Below are 14611 nucleotides of genomic sequence, written 5' to 3' on the forward strand. Positions count from 1 at the left end.
CCAACTTTGGATGATTGAGAAAACCACAATATGCCAAATAGAAACCTACTAATTTATTTTACCAGTGTTCAGTACTTTGACCTTAAATGACATGCATGGTATGCAAAATGCGTGCATGTTGGCACGTCTGCATACCTGAAAGATATACCCCCTCTTCTGCCTTGGAGCTGGCCTGTTGCCAGTATTATGGGGCTTTTTAGACATCTGATACCAACAGGATAAATGTAGGTATCACAACCACAAGAACAGTTAATAACACATGGCAAATCTAACGTAAACTAGGCAAATACAGAAAGCCTACAATAATGCATGGTGTTATTGGGAAATTAGGGATTATTCAAGCAAGTTGGCTAATCAAGCATCATGGCAAATTAGTCAACTTAGGCTCTATCATGGACTGACTGATTTGAATTCATAATCAAATAAATAGGTAAATAGTTAGGTAGCTATGGCTAGACATGTTTATAACAAGAGATAATGCTTTGATATCCAGGGTGCGAACTTAACTACCTTAGCTGGCATAATAATATAGCTACCTAGCTAGCTAGCTGACCGTACTATAGCTAGTGTTAGCAAGCAAATGTTATCTCAATAGATAACGAACTCAGCCAGCTGAATAGCATTTACTAAAATGGATAATAACTTGGTAGCAGATTGCATGATTTTTATCTTACCAACTTTGACAGTTCTCTTATCGAAAAAAAAACAAATGTTTGAGCTACCATAACCACAGAGGGTTAGTTGTAAAAATCCTTGATGTTGCCATGATAGCTAACTAGCTTGCCAGGCAGTTAAGCTAAGCAGCAACTATTGATAGCTACAACTTAGCAGTTGCTAGTTAATTATATTGTTGGAAAACAAGGTGACTCTGCTTAAACTACAATCTGCCATGTTTTGTATTGGGGGCGAATAACGAAGTCCTGCTAGATATGTGTGACAGTCCCACTCCAAAAATACACATATTTGGTAAGTAGTGACCCTACTGAGTATTTTTCACCACATTTTAGTTGAGACGGGTTGAAGAGTATTCTCTCTACAAGTCATTATGTATCCCAAGTACTGTCTGTTATATAGGTCTTAACGGATATACCCTAACCCAATACCCGAGATTCGACCTGGTCTCCAAACATTTTGGATCCCAAATTTTGTAGTTGACCTTTGGATAATGGGTCGGGTCACACTCGGTAGCCATGGACCTCAGATCTGTTGCAAATATCTGAAATACCGACCATATCCAAAATTATATTTGAATTAGAAAATATCCTGATGAAAATAAATATTCTCTATAAATCACATTTGCTACCCATGGCAGTTGTTTCAGTCAAAAGCATTAATCTCTATCCTCCGTCTGTCAGCCTCTCTGTCTTGCTTGAGCTCTCGCAATAACAAACTTGCAACATTGTTTCAACCGTTTCCTGCGCCAATGAGGTCAGAACAGACAGCTGTATTTGGGCAAGAGAGAAGTGTTCCATTAGCCTATTTTATGAGGTTTCCACTGGAGATATGGGAGCAGAAATGTGTTGCTTTTTCACACGAAGGTGAGATGGTACCTGATGCCTATTGAGAAGGAGAGTTGAAAAGATTTTTCAAATACTGTGAGCAACTATTGTCATTCGGAATGGATGTAACATTCTGTTGACTCTTTGTCGAGGTGACAAACAAAATACATTAAGAAGCTCTGCAGCTCATTAGCGGTGGTGAGTTAAGACAATCAGAAATAGTATAAGACATCCCCAAACGGGAACTTTCATAGGCCTACATTTGAGCACAGGCCAGATATTTCTCTGCATGCTCAAGCAAAATATATAAAGAAATAAACATTAACAAAGGGCAAACAATTCACACAATGATTAGAGATTAATATCAGGGTAGAAATGTGCTTATAGTGTGTCTTCAACAACCTTTCTTGTGTCGACATTTGAAATTAGGGATGTGATTTATGAAAATTCTAAGCTGTAATGTGGACCAGAACTCTATTTTAGATAGGCCGACAACAAAAAATGCATGTGAAATGTTTACATTCACTTTCTGCCATACAAGTCAACAATTTCTTCTGACTTGCACAGAAATAAAGCTGCATTCTTTATCTTTTCTGATTTTCCCTTATCTTTGACATATTTTAGGGTGGATCTAGTCCACCTTGGTTCCAAATCAGATCGGGTGTTGATATTTATTATCCGGGATCTGTCGGTGTCGGATGGAAATTTCACAGATCCATTTCGGTTCAGATCACAATTTCGGGACCTCTAGTCTAATGCAGTGTATTGCATTGGGGGCTATGGAGGGGTGGAGAACAAAGTGGTGCTGCACATGTACACAGTCGCCCTCCAAAACAAACCATATTTGGATAGCAGACACCCTCCTGAGTATTTCCAACCCACTTTTTCTGAGACGGGTAGGAAATGTTCCTCTACAAGCCAATATGTAGACTATGTACAATCTATTACAGGGTATTGCATTGGGGGCTATAGAGGAGGCGGAGTGAAAAGCCAGCAGCAGTGCGTGCGACACAGTATCCTGCCAAAACTAACCATATTTGGATAGTAGAGTGTCAGGTGGTGGGTGTAGCTGGTGCATGAAGGAGAGCAGAGATGAGTGAACAACGTACTTTACTTAAATAGCACAAAGTAACAATACCTATGTGCGAACAATAACGGTTGCCATAAAACACAGGTGAACACAGCACCTGGAAAAAAAACTGCCAGGAACGTACTGACCTAAACAATAAACAATCCCAACAAAGATATGGGGGAAACATAGGGTTAAATACATGACCAGTAATTGGAAAATGAAAACCAGACGCAGTGAAAAACGAGAGAAAACAAATGGAAAATGAAAAATGGATCGGCGATGGCTAGAAGACCAGCGAAGTCGACCGCCGAACACCACCCGAACAAGGAGAGGCATCGACTTCGGCCGAAGTTGTGACATAGAGACCCGACTGAATATTTCCCACCCCATTTTATATGAGACAGGTAGTTCACTTAACAGGTAGTTCACTAAACAACCCAATAAAGACCCCATAGACAGTGTATTGCATTGCAGTGAATGGGTGAAGTAAGGAGTCAACAGCACTCTGTATTAAACACGTTGCCTGACGCAATAGACCAATTTAAGTTTAGCAGACTAAGTAATTCCAATAACATATATTTGTATTTTATTAAGTGCATTTCTTTAAATATACAGTGCCTTCAGAAAGTATTCACACACCTTGACGTAACCCACATTTTGTTACAGCCTGAATTCAAAATGGATTAAATATTTTTTCCCTCACCCATCTACACACATACTCCAAAATGATAAAGTGAAAATATGTTTTTAGAAAATGTTGCTCTCGAATATATCGCTTACTATAGCGGCACAAAAATCTCTGAAGCTGGAGACTCTTACCTCCCTCACTAGCTTTAAGCACCAGCTGTCAGAGCAGCTCACAGATCACTGCAACTGTACATAGCTCATCCAATCTATCTCATCCCCATACTGTATTTATTTATTTATTTATTTATTTATTTATCTTGCTCCTTTGCACCCCAGTACCTCAACTTGCACATTTATCTTCTGCACATCCTACCATTCCAGTGTTTAATTGCTATACTGTAATTCATTTGCCACCATGGCATATTTATTGCCTTACCTCTCTTATCCTACCTGATTTGCACATGCTGTATATACATTTTTCTATGGTATTATTGATTGTATGTTTGTTTATTCCATGTGTAACTCTGTGTTGTTGTACGAGTCGAAGTGCTTTGCTTTATCTTGGCCAGGTCGCAGTTGCCAATGAGAACTTGTTCTTAACTAGCCCACCTGGTTAAAAATAAAGTTGAAATAAAATTAATTAATTAATTTAATTAAACAAGGCAAGACCCAAATGCAGACACAGGAGGCGGGTGGTTGGAGTCTTACAATGTTTATTAATCCAAAGGGGTAGGCAAGAGAATAGTTGTGGACAGGCAAAAAGGTCAAAATCAGATCAGATTGCAGGAGGTACAGAGTGGCAGACAGGCACGTGGTCAAGGCACGCAGAATGGTTAGGCAGGCAGGTACAAAGTCCAGAAACAGGCAAGGTCAAAATCAGGAGGACTAGAAAAAAGAGAATGCAAAAAAAGCATGAGAACGGGAAAAACCGCTGGTTGACTTGGAAACGTACAAGACAAACTGGCACAGAGTGACAAGAAACACAGGGATAAATACACTGGTGAAAATAAGCGACACCTGGAGGGGGTGGAGACAATCACAAGTACAGGTGAAACAGATAAGGGTGTGACACTTACATTACATATGTAGTCACACCCCTGAGTCAATACATGTTAGAATCACATTTGGCAGCAATTTCAGCTGTGAATCTTTTTGGGTAGGTCTTTAAGAGCCTGGATTGTACAATATTTGCACATTATTCTAACTTTTTAAAATACTTCAAGCTCTGTTAAGTGGGTTGTTGATCATTGCTAGGCATTTTTAAGTGTTGCCATAGATTTTCAAGACGATTTAAGTCAAAACTGTAACTAGGCCACTCAGGACCATTCAATGTCGTCTTGGTAAGCAACTCCAGTGTATATTTGGCCTTGTGTTTCAGATTATTGTTCTGCTGAAAAGTGAATTTGTTTCCCAGTGTCTGTTGGAAGGCAGACTGAACAAGGTTTTCCTCTAGGATTTTGCCTAAATTCTCTAGTTCTTGCAGATGACAAACATATGCATAACATGATGCAACGACCACCATCCTTGAAAATATGAAGAGTGGTACTCTGATGTGTTGTGTTGGATTTTCCCCCAAACATAAGGCTTTGTATTCAATTACCCACAAGGGTGTGAATACTTATGTAAATGAGATACAGTATTTCTTTATTTTCACTTTGTCATTATTTAATACTGTGTGTAGATGGATGAAGAACATTTTCAGTACCAGTCAAAAAGTTGGACACCTACTCAATCAAGGGTTTTTCTTTATTTTTAATATTTTCTACATTGCAGAATAATAGTGTCATGACGTTGGCCTGGGGGTTAGGTTCATGACAGTCATAAATACCTCTTCCCCCCTTTTTCCTCTCTCTACACTACTGAGTTTACATTTGCAAAACCATTGGTTAACATAGAGATTCTGGGAACATCAGTAGGTGGGGGGGAATTAACTATATTCTGGTAATCCGAACAATTTAACATATGCGGTGGTACTTAATGAATATGATGTCAGTTCGGTTGTCATCTGAGTCATTCTCATCAATGATAAGATGACAAACTCTACAGTGGAAAGTCTACACATCAGAGTTATCGGATTCACATGGAATTGTTGTTCAATTTAAATGTTTGAATATTAAATTATTTGTGATGGGATGAAATGTGATTTTCGCTTCTAAAATGTGAGCTGTGGGTTTTCATAAGATAGGGCTGCTCACTCAGTGGCCCGCCCACGTGAAGAGACAGAGGTTGTAAACTATGAAACACACCCCTTTTCTCCATTCCTATATAAGCCCTTGACGACAATAGAACTTCCTGTTCCGGGGATGTAGGACGACGGTCGTATGTCAGAATGGTTCAGATAATGACTACAGAATGAAGCCAACATCAGCATGAGCTTTGGTTGCGAATGGTATGAACGTTGAACTCTTATTCACTACAGAAGTGATACGTCCTAGCTGTTGAGTTAGCAACAGCCGCTGCAAACGAGGGTTAGAAAGGAACAGACAGAGTATCCCGTCTATCACACAATGACGTTACTCCAACGTATCCAATTGACAACCAGAGACATTCTTCAAAGGACTCGGTTTGGCAACACGGCCTTCCATCTACCACCAACCTACCGCAGCTCAGAGTAAATATTTATTGCATTTTCCTTTACCAAATGGGAGGTAATTTAGAATGCATAAGATACTGTATTTACGATAGCACAGCTTCTTCCCTTTGTTCCTCAGTCTTCCCGCTCTTTCACTCAAACCCACCCCCTTTTCTTTTGTGTAACAAGCTGTCATATCTGTTCTGCCCGCTAGGGACGTGTTCCTTTATGACGTAATTTGTAATCAAGTAATGATTAATTGTGTGTATGTGTGATTAGTTAGGTATTTAGTACATAAATAATTAAACCCAATTTTGTATTGCTGATTCAACTTGTTAGCCAGGGTTCATGCAGATAAAATAATTTACAACTTTCAGATGAGACTGAATTAAGGTGATGATTGATATTGACTGTTATTGATGTAAAATATTACTAAGAGTTTATTCGGAAGATAACAGCTCTATACATATTATTTTGTGGTCCCTGACTCTCTAGTTAATTACATTTACATGATTAGCTCAATCAGGTGATATTAATTACGGAGAAATTATTTTATAGAATAGCATGTCATATCACTTAATCCGGCATAGCCAAAGACACGACAATAGTGAAGACATCAAAACTATGAAAAACACATATGGAATCATGTAGTAACCAAAAAGTATTAAACAAATCAAAATATATTTTAGATTTCTGATTGTTCTAAGTAGCCAACCTTTGCCGTAATGACAGCTTTGCACACTTTTGTCATTCTCTCAACCAGCTTCATGCGATAGTCATCTGGAATGCATTTAAATTAACAGGTGTGCCTTGTTAAATGTAAATTTGTTTAATTTATTTCCTTGTTAAACTTCTTAGGGCTGCAATCCCGTTAACGGGATGATATGACAACAGCCAGTGAAAGTGCAGGGCGCCAAATTCAAAACAAGAGGTGAAGCTGGTTGAGAGAATACCAAACGTGTGCAAAGCTGTCAAGGCAAAGGGTGGCTACTTTGAAGAATCTAATCTGTAATATTTCTTCATTTGTTTAACACTTTTTTAGTTACTAAATATTCCATTTGTGTTATTTCAGAGTTTTGATTGCTTCACTATTATTCTACAAATGTAGAAAATAGTAAATCTAAAGAAAAACCCTTGAATGAGTAGGTGTGTGCCAACTTTTGACTGGTATTTGTAGCGGTTTCAGGGATTGTGTGGTGGATGGACGGTCTGTGCCTGCAAGGTTTCTTTGTTTTCTGGCTGCCAGGACCACAGACAGCAATGTGAATTATTCCCCAGAGACAGAACCATGGACAGCTCAGGGGAAAATGTATAGACTGCAGCAGAACAGCCACACCTGGCTCTAGTTGTAATCAGAGCAAAACTGCAGACAGGTGAAACCAATCAGGGCCTCTACTTAACAGCGCCATGGGTTTTCTTTATCTTTTAAAAAAAAAATTTTTTTAGCTCCGCCAGGTGAAGCAGTAGGAGGTTATTGGGGAGACAGAATGTATGGTGGAGAGGGAGGTTTTATGGAAGAAAGGAACTTGTGATTTCAACAAGGATTGAACCTTCCCCTGGTGACAAAGTGTTAATCTGTTTTTGAGTTTTGTATATCTGGAACTCTGATAATAATTAACTGGTTTAACCCTTCACTTTGACTGGTTGTGTGTGTTTTTGTATGTGTAAACCCTGCCTTACAAAGATCTTGTTGCCGAAACCGTCGCATACTGTATAGTTAATCAATTTTGAGTTAAGGCTGTAACACAACAAAATGTTGAATAAATCAAGTGGTATGAATACTTTCTGAAGGCACTGTATGCCCTTTCTTCCTCCATTTATATCTCCTTCCCATTGCCCTTTTTCTATTGTTCTCCTCCCCACCCATTATAAAAGCAACATTTACCATTACACAGTAGTTAATTTTTTTATTTCACCTTTATTTAACCAGGTAGGCTAGTTGAGAACAAGTTCTCATTTACAACTGCGACCTGGCCAAGATGATAAAGAATAGCAGTGTGAACAGACAACAACACAGAGTTACACATGGAGTTAACAATAAACAAGTCAATAACACAGAGTTACACATGGAGTAAACAATAAACAAGTCAATAACACAGTCGAAAAAAATGGTCTATATACATTGTGTGCTAAAGGCATGAGGAGGTAGGTGAATAATTACAATTTTGCAGATTAACACTGGAGTGATAAATGATCAGATGGTCATATGCTGGTAGAGATACTGGTGTGCAATATAGCAGAAAAGTAAATAAATAAAATGAGTATGGGGATGAGGTAGGTAAATTGGGTGGGCTATTTACCGAGTAGTAGGGGCACCGATAACAGTAATCAGTTCTGTCAATGTCAAAATGCAAGTATATATGATTATTTAGAACGAATCTGTCTGCCAAATCAACCCTTTATATGTATCTTTTGTAAAGGGACGAAAAAAAATATCCATTGTTCATTATCCAGTATCAGTAAAAAGAGGTGGAAAGACACAGGTCAGAGAGCTGGAAAGTGCATAGAAAAGGTATCATCTTCCCAGCATGACCCCAGTGCACAGCTTGAGGACATAGCTCCAATGTTCACGAACACATACACACGTACATTAGAGGTCTACTTTGCCAAACACACACAACTACCTCAGAGTGAGCAGTGTGGAGTGGCATGAAACTCAAGTCCACAAGAATAATATCCCAGGTGTTGTGGAGGGGGAACTGTGGCACAGGGACTTCATCTACCTCTTAAAGGGGAAATTATGTACATGTCTATGATCATATTGCCTTTCACAGGACCAGCTGGTAATATTTGGATAGAAGACATAATGATGAAATATCTACGAGAAGATTAAAAAGTAATAATTTTCCTTTGGAAGAACATAGTGGCCTCAGGAATCTCTGCCTTAAGCAGGCAGAAATCTATAAGGGAGATCTGATGTGGAACAATTTACAGACGACACATCACTCATCACTTTGATATTGGAAAACATATCACCAGATCCTCCTCTCCAGTGAGATCGGCCTCCCTGACAAGAGTAATGTGGCATAATGTTTTATAGATTTGATGGGGGAAGCTGAACTCTGAAGAAATGTAATCAGAGAACATCAATAGCTAACTTTTAATATAAACTTTAAGCATTCAGAGCTTGGAGAGAAGAGGGAAGAAAAGAAGCCTTTATTTCCTCCGGTATTTGTAATATTGATTCGCCAATAGTTTTCATCCAGCCTCCTCCCTCCATTAATTCATTTGCCTCTCTGTTTGACTTTAGTTTATTTAATATCTGTACAACCAAATCCCACACTCCCACACAGCCAGAGAGCGAGAGAGAGAACCAAAAGATTTAGGGGAGGAGATAGAAAGAGCGTGTGAGTGGGAGAGAAGGAGAGCGAAATAGAAAGGGTGAAGGGACATTAATATTCACACTTCCAAAGACAGATTTAAGAAATCCCATTTTATAGGCATTAGATTTTGAAAGACATCTGCTAAATGGGTATTTCTGTCCGCTTCAGCGTTAAAATAGTGCTAATGTCAACGAACAAAGGCCTGCTGTGATTGGAGAAACTGCTCTAAAGGCTTTGAATGCATAAACAGCTTTTCCGCCTCACCGCAGACTTTGTGTTGCTGTCAATGCTCCTTACAGGCTATAGCTTCCTTTTCAATATGTTTAACAAAACGATAAGAAACGAGTCAAAAAGACCTCAATTATGGTAAATGTCAGAGTACAGAGTTGTGTTAATCACAAGACAATTGATATGCATTTCCTACATCCATTATCATGGAAATATTTTTATTTTTAATTAAAATGTAAAATTGCTTTCCTCACAACTTCACCCTTTGAATTGGTGGTGAATGCAATCAGATTTCACAGCTTTTCTATGGAAGGGGACGGGGTTGTGTGAGGCTGGAGTTGAGTTAGCTAACTTCACCATGAGCTCTCTCAGCTTTCATTATGTAGACAACTTCCAAGGCTATATTTGGATAAATTAGTTGTACAATGCTTCATGTGACATTTGGTGGCCCTGTTCTAAGTCTGACAGGTGAATTTTTTTGAAATACATTAAATTACAGATAGGTACAGTAGCTAAGAGGACATTGATTTGAAAGTTTGCCATTGTCAAAATGAAAGACCTTCCCAGGTAAAGAAATTATAAATTACAAACACTGGAAAAAGGCAGCAATCCTCTCCAGAAAAAAATGTATTACCTTTTACACTACAATAACATCTAGTCTCATTAAACTACAGTACTTTCAATTATCACATTCACTGTAAGGCTGTGACTCTTGCAGATGGTAGAATCCAGAATAAAATAATATGTACTGCAGCAGTATTCCTTCGTGAATACCATACTGAGAAGAATCTGTTTACTCTAAGAACTCTTTCAGCTTTAATTAGATTCAGTTAAAAAACATCCAAACTATTGTCTTCATGAACTTAGTGGTAGGTGAGGAGTCAGGGGAGGGTAGGTGCTATAGATGTTCTCATCAGAACAAACGCGTCTAAGTCTATAACTTGCTACACACAGTAACCTCAAAGAAGGTGGTCCTCCCTGGCGAATACACTGTTTTCCTGCTCCAGCTCTACTCAGCATCCTCAGCTCCCGCTCCTCAAAACAAAACAAAGCACACTCACTGACTCCCCACTCCATCCGCTAGCTCCCCGTCCTCCTCCCCCTGCAGACAGACAGACAGGCCCAGGTAGCGGTTGTGGGGTGCGGAAACTAGCGGTCGCGGTAAACAAGCTTGACAGATATTCCTACTTGGCCAGTCTAGGAGTGGGCAGCACGCCCACAGCACCTGCTACGGAGTGGGGTGTTAAGTCACAGTGTGTGTCACCTGTAATAAAATTCCCTGACTGAGGAGAGGGAGGGTTGCTGTGTTTGGGAGAGAGGGTGGAAATAGCAAGAGGGGGGATGAGGGCTATCTCAGCAGGTTTCAAGTAGTTTACCATACAACGAGATCATCACTCCCACAATGCATTTTTAACCAGAGGAATTCACACATCTGACAGCAGCTTCTGAGGGGCATGGGCACATAACGTATCTGAATGAAGAACGATGAGAATGTTTTTCTCACTAATTCACTTGTTCTCTGCATCAACTGTCTGTCTCTCTGCCATTGCTGAAAATTCACACTGGAGACTAAAATTATTCCATTGTTTTGAAGATCCAAAAACAGTTCACCATGAGCATCTGCGGTGAAAGGTGACAGAGCTAGAGAGGTGTTTGTCAGACCACGAGACATCCAGAAAATCTGTATTTTCACAAAATGTTCTGTTGCGTCCGAACAGTTTGGGCAATGACCCTTCTGTGGAAAGGTAAGACTCTCACGAACATGTCAGTTGTTTTACTGACATGTACGTTATTTTGCTCTAGGACACCCACAGGCCTGACAAGACTCGTCTGAAGGTCCCCTGGTACCATTTGAATATGTTTTTATTAAGTACTGCAGTGCATCTCCTCCTCATGGACTGCACCAGATTTGCCAGTTCTTGCTGTGAGATGTTACCCCACTCTTCCACAAAGGCACCTGCAAGTTCCCAGACATTTCTGGGGTGAATGACCCTAGCCCTCAACCTCCGATCCAACAGGTCCCAGACATGCTCAATTGAATTGAGATCCGGGCTCTTTGCTGGCCATGGCAGAACACTGACATTCCGGTCTTGCAGGAATTCAAGCAAAGAACGAGCAGTATGGCTGGTGGCATTGTCATGCTGGAGGGACATGTCAGGATGAGCCTGTAGGAAGGTTACCACATGAGGGAGGAGGATGTCTTCCCTGTAACACATAGTGTTGAGATTGCCTGCAATTACAACAAGCTCAGTCTGATGATGCTGTGCAACACCGCCCCAGACCATGACAGACCCTCCACCTCCAAATATTTTTAGCCCTTTTTTCTTCCCAATGGTAGTTACAGTCTTGTTTCATCTCTGCAACTCCCGTACGGACTCGGGAGAAGCTAAGGTGGAGAGCATTGTGTCCTCCGAAACACGATCCAACCAAGCTGCTCTGCTTCATCACACAATGCCCACTTATCCCAGAAGCCAGCCACACCAATGTGTAGAAGGAAACACCATACACCTGGCAACTGTGTCAGTGTGCATGCGCCTGGCCCACCACAGGAGCCGCTAGAGTGCAGTGGGAAAAAGTGGGTTAAATACATGTTTAAAAAATATATAGAATGTTTCCTGATCTTTGATATATCTCATGTTTTTGTATACTTCAAGGGGTCTGAAAACTCCAAATAAAATAGGAAAATGATCCTTGGTATGACCTTCTTAAAACAATTGCATATAGCTTAGGACCCCCCCCCCCGTCTTAGACTCTTATGGGTTAAGGAAAGTAACTTTGGAGACAAAGTGTCAAGGACACCATAAGGTTCTGAGGATCCCCACCCCATTGGGACTGACAGACAATTAAATCCAAACTTCATCAGGGTGAGTCAATAGACAGGGATTTCGAGGGAATGGGGAGGACAGTAAAGCCACAGTGCATATTACTGCTTCTCATCAGGATCACATCACACTACCCTGATTACTGCTGACAGCGCAGGCCTAGAATAAAGAGCAACTTCACTGTCCCCTGACTGTGTGTGTGTGTTCTACTATCCTTCTACCATGGTGTGGATGGCTGTGTCTGTCTCTAGAGAACATAGTTTGGGCAGAATGAAGGGAGAGGAGCGATAATAAAGATTCATCACTGCAGTTTGTCCTCAAGGCACCACAACTCATCTCAGGAGGGAGTAGGACATGATTCCTGTGGTGTGGATGACTTGCTGATGTTCAGTGTATCTCGGTAGACTCTCTAAGAGCTTTTCAATGGAACCCCACAGCATGTATGATTAGCTTCCTCTTTGCAATACTGTGATATGGTTTTCTGTGGAGCAAATCTATTTCCTGAGGCAAATCATTTGGAAGGCAAAGCAGTGATTTAATTTAATTCATTAAAAAAATATAGAAATCAACAGTCTAGTCAATAAAATCATTACACCACACAAAATAAATCATGTGATCTGTGATTTGGCAAGCCTTTAACACAATGGGGTTGAATAACAAAGGTTGCACTGATTCTTTGCTGTATACATTGTCATGACTTTACTTTCTTTAATCTGATGACTTATTTATTTAATCAACTAACTATGTTTAATTGTTACCTGATTTAAATTAATAATGTAACAATTAACTCATTAGGATTTGGGGCACCACGGAAGAATTTGTTTAACCTTTTGTGACTAGGGGGCAGTATTTTCATTTTTAGATAAAAAACGTTCCCGTTTTAACCTGTTAGTCCTATAGGGGCAGTATTTTATTTTTGGATAAAAAGACGTGCCCGTTTTAAGCGCAATATTTTGTCACGAAAAGATGCTCGAATATGCTTGGAATTGATAGCTTTGGAAAGAAGACAGTCTTACGTTTCCAGAAATGCAAAGATTTTCACTGTGAGTCCCTTAGAACAAATGTTTCGGGCAAAACCAAGATGTATGACCGACCAGGAAATGCACAGGATTTCTGAGGCTACGTTTTCCATGATCGCCTTATATGGCTGTGAATGCGACAGGAATGAACGGACTCTTTCTCTTGTTTCCCCAAGGTCTCTGCAGCATTGTGACGTATTTGTAGGCATATCATTGGAAGATTGACCATAAGAGACTACATTTACCAGGTGTCCCGCTAGGTGTCTGCGTGGCAATTGGTGCGCAAAAGTCAGGTCCCGGTATTTTTCCATTCAAATCTCAGAACAAACCAGGCTACAAGGACGGTGCTTTCAATGGAGAGAAATATGACAAACCACCTTCAGGATTGATTCAAACAACGTTTTCCATGTTTCAGTCGATATTATGAAGTTAATTCGGAAAAAAGTTCGACATGTAGGTGACTGAATTTTCGGTTATTTTCGGTAGCCATATGCATAGTAACAAAAGGGAACGATGTGTCCTACACAAGAATATTTCAGGAAAAACTGGACATCTGCTATGTAACTGAGAGTCTCCTCATTGAAACATCTGAAGTTCTTCAAAGGTAAATTATTTTATTTGATTCCTTGGCTGGTTTTTGTGAATATGTTGCGTGCTAAATGCTAATGCTAACGCTAAGCTAGCTATCACCACTCTAAGAGGTTAAACGGGATATTTTGTCACGACAAGATGCTCGACTATGCATATAATTGACAGCTTTGGATAGAAAACACTGACGTTTCCAAAACTGCAAAGATATTGTCTGTGAGTGCAACAGAACTGATGTTACAGGCGAAACACAGATAAAAATCCAATCAGGAAGTGCCCCATTTTTCAAAAGCGCTGCATGCCAATGACTCCTTATATGGCTGTGAATGGGCTACGAATGAGCTTACGCTTTCTACGTATTCCCCAAGGTGTCTACAGCATTGTGACGTCTTTTTATGCATTTATGTTGAAGAATAGCTGTAAGGGACCACATTGAGCAAGTGGTCACATGATGGCTCCCACAGAAAATCTTGCTTAAAGTACAGAAGTAGCCATTTTTCCAATCGCTTCTAATGAGAAACCAATTGTCCCGGCAGATATACAGTGGGGCAAAAAAGTATTTAGTCAGCCACCAATTGTGCAAGTTCTCCCACTTAAAAAGATGAGAGAGGCCTGCAATTTTCATCATGGGTACACTTCAACTATGACAGACAAAATGAGAAAAAAAATCCAGAAAATCACATTGTAGGATTTTTAATGAATTTATTTGCAAATGATGGTGGAAAATAAGTATTTGGTCAATAACTGTCACACCCTGGTCGAAGTATGTATGTTTGTCTTCATTTATTTGGTCAGGCCAGGGTGTGACATGGGTTATTGTGGTGCGTTTTTGTCATGGGGTTTTTGTGGGGTGTCTAGCAT

This window comes from Oncorhynchus nerka, linkage group LG24, assembly GCF_034236695.1.
Source record: "Oncorhynchus nerka isolate Pitt River linkage group LG24, Oner_Uvic_2.0, whole genome shotgun sequence".
In the NCBI taxonomy this organism is placed as follows: Eukaryota; Metazoa; Chordata; class Actinopteri; order Salmoniformes; family Salmonidae; genus Oncorhynchus; species Oncorhynchus nerka.